Source organism: Phyllostomus hastatus, unplaced genomic scaffold, assembly GCF_019186645.2.
Source record: "Phyllostomus hastatus isolate PE091 unplaced genomic scaffold, TTU_PhHast_1.1 phas_contig_37, whole genome shotgun sequence".
Taxonomy (NCBI): Eukaryota; Metazoa; Chordata; class Mammalia; order Chiroptera; family Phyllostomidae; genus Phyllostomus; species Phyllostomus hastatus.
The window spans coordinates 8,573,968-8,577,339 of NW_025333867.1; the positions used below are offsets into that span (position 1 = coordinate 8,573,968).

At 42.4% G+C, this 3,372-nt stretch overlaps 1 pseudogene; it reads right to left on the bottom strand.

Moving 5' to 3' along the window:
* Positions 1-1,791: 1,791 nt before the first annotated feature.
* Positions 1,792-2,807, bottom strand: LOC123820784 (annotated as a pseudogene).
* Positions 2,808-3,372: the final 565 nt, after the last annotated feature.

Here is a 3,372-nt window from a genome sequence, read left to right on the forward strand (position 1 = left end):
ATTGCCCAAGACAGAAGAACGTAACCGATGCAGAATTTCCTAGGAGTATCTAGTCACTTGCAACCACAGCCCAGAGTCCCAAACTACTCATTGTCATGAAATTACTCTGGCTCATCCAAAACCCTCAGATCATTTATAGGAAAACACTTGGGGAGTGATTTCAAGTTATTTTTCTTGGTCTTTTAACAAGTTAAAACTAAGCGATTAAAAACAACTTTAACAATTATTTGAGTCAATATCAAGTTATTTCCATTCTTGTCTTTTAACTATGGTAAATAAGCTATATTTTAAAAGATTTCCAGGCTCAGGGAATGTTGTAAGTTTTATTCATGTCTTGAGAAATTGATTACCTAAGATAAAAATCTAGAAGCACAGTAAAGTGAAATAATGTACTTATAAGAATCACATTTAACACATTTACAAAACACAAGTTGTGAGACCTATACATAACTCCACCAACCTTCAAGTTGATTAACAGTATAAGAATTCACTTGACTACACTTTTTTAAACCAAATTAAAAGAAAACAACAAGCTAATTCAAAATGACTTTTGAAGAGAGAAAAGAAAAACAAGATTTTGGGGTGTTCTGGATGATCCAAAATCACTTGTTTCAAGGTCAAGACAGGTCTAAGAGTAAGTCAGTTCTACTTCAGGATGTGGGGGAAGAAAGTATAATTCAGGTCATGGTGGAAAGTCATGTGGAAAACCCCTTTGAGGACTGATGCTTCCCTGTATGACTGTAGGATGAGCCAGTCTGGAAGACGTGGTGGAAAGTAAAGTTGGTAGTGTGCACACATTCTTCTGAGATGACAGGGAGAAGGAGAGCCCCTCTTCTCAGGAAGAGCACCTTGGACTCACCAGCAATGAGACCTCTCATTGGATGGAAAGAGGGTGCATGCTGCATTGGAGACAGTCTGGGTGGACACTGAGGGGGAAGCTCTCATTAAAAAAAAAACACAACAACTGGCTTTACGATGAGGGACCAGATGGAAATGCTCGCTGTCACAAGTGTTCTGTTTGGAAAGACACTTAGGATTTAACGGAATTTAATTCACCTTCAATGATTGTGCCTTGCTTATCATGCCTTCTAGCAATTCACCTTGTTCTGAGCACCTGATTTTTGCATTTTCCAGTTCTTTTTCAAGAAAGTATTTCATTCTGGAAGATAAAGTTGGGAGTACTCAGCTTTTCATGTGGTGACTTTCTGTTTCAGGTGACTCTCGTTCAAGTCTTTAAAGATACGTCTAGGTCTACATGCGCTTTAATAAAAATGCTAAAATTGTTCATTAGTTTTCACTTATCTTCAATTACTGAAAGCTGTTCCCCTCCCTGGCCTTTATTCAACTAAAACCTTCTGAACCACACCAAGAGAACTGTACAAATTTTAACTGCTATTGCATAGTACTACCTATTCTGGCAGACAGCTTGGACAGAGTCTGGCCTCCTGTTGCAGGCATCCTCTTACTATCTGGCAGAACCCCTCCAGAACTAGCCCCAGTTCCTCTTCCCTTTTGCCAGTGTAAATGTAATATATCTCATTATATTTTAAATTTGTATCAAAGAAATTTATACATTTATAAGCTTCTTGTATTTCCTCTTTTAAAGTGTTTATTCGAATTGTTTGCCCTTGTTCTCTTTCTTTCTTTTTTTCTTTTTATACAAGTTTCAGCCTTTCTTAAATAAAAAGGAGGTAGAAGACAGATAAGGGAACAGGCCAGAGACTCCTCCTTCCAACTACACATACACAGACATGCAAATACAGATGCAACTGAATAAATGACAGGGGTGAATCAGGGGACAGACAGAAGGGCCAAGGGTGGCAGCACCCTCTGGGAGTGGGCCTGGACCCCAGGGTGGGCTGAGAACTGAGCCAGGGGCAGTCGTTCTGAAAGGTTATGTTTGAGCAGCTTGGAGATGAGGTCCTGGGCTCCCATGGGCACCAAAGTGGGGAACTTGAGGTCCACCTGGCTGATGTGCTGATAAGTTCACTGTGTGAAGCACTGTCAGAGGGAGGGTTTCCAGCCAGCATTGGGAGCACAGTACTGTGATGCACCACAGATCCATCTTCTCATCGTGCATGTGCCCCTCAGTCAAATCTGGGGGCAGGTAGTCCAGGGTGCCACACATTGTCTTCCTCCTCAGGGAGGGGGTGTGCAGAGACCAGCCACAGTTGTCAATCTTTGGCTCTCCCTGCAGCCCCAAGAGCCAGTTTTCTAGCTTTATGTCTCTGTGAATCACTTTCTTTTTGTGGCAGTACATCAATGCATCTGCCAGGTCCTCCATGTTTTTGGCTCTTTGCTGCTTGTCAGAAGTGAGGCTCTTTTGAAGGTCCTTGTAGAGCTCCCCTTGGGGAACAACTCCAGAATGAAATACATCGTTCGACGATCATAGAAATATTTGCAGAGATGCAAGATGTTGGGATGCCAGAGATGGGACTGGAGTTTGATCTCCCTGTGAAGCTGGTGCTCCACACCCTTCTTTTCTAGGTGAGACTTGAAGAGGACCTGGAGCGCTATGATGAAATAGCTTTTCTTCTCTCGAGCCCAGTGCACATCTCCAAACTTTCTTTTGCCCAGAAGATGCCCAATTTCAAACTCATCAGTTGTGAAGGTCTGCATTAAGTTGGCTCTCCCAATGCTATGCTGGCCAGGGGCAGCTGTAGGATGGGCATTGGAGCAGCTCATGAGGACAAGCGAGGATGGAGTGGTAAGCTCCTTCTGTAGGACTCCTTGTGGTAGGGAGTTCAGGCCAGATTGAGCTATCTGCGAGTGGTAGTGCCAGGGTAGGAGTTCTCCTTCTGAGTCATCTTTCTGGGGTAACGGGAGGGAGAGCTGAGGCCTGTGGCACAGCCAAATTTCTGAGCACTGGCAAAGGACTGAATCTGCCCATTTTTCCTAATGCGTTTTAAATGGGATTTGTAGAAGTTATGCACACACGACCACTAACAGTCTTCATTTATTATATTACTTTTAATTCTCTTTCATTGTGTGGCTTGTCTTTTTAATTCTCTTTGAAAAATATACTTTATTGATTATGCTATTACAGTTGTTCCAGTTTTACCCCTTTATTCCCTTCCACCCTGCACATCCCCTCCCACCCAAATTCTTCCCCTTTAGTTCATGCCCATGGGTCATACATATAAGTTCTTTGGTTTCTACATTTTCTATTCAATATCTTAACCTCCCCCTGTCTACTTTGCACCTACCAAAAACGCCACTTATTCTCTGTACCTTTTCCCCGTCTCTCCCCATCCTACTACCCTGTTGATAACCCTCCATGTGATCTCCATTTCTGTGTTTCTGTTCCTGTTCTAGTTGTTTGCTTAGTTTGCTTTTGTTTTTGTTTCTGTTTTAGATATGGTTGTTAATAAT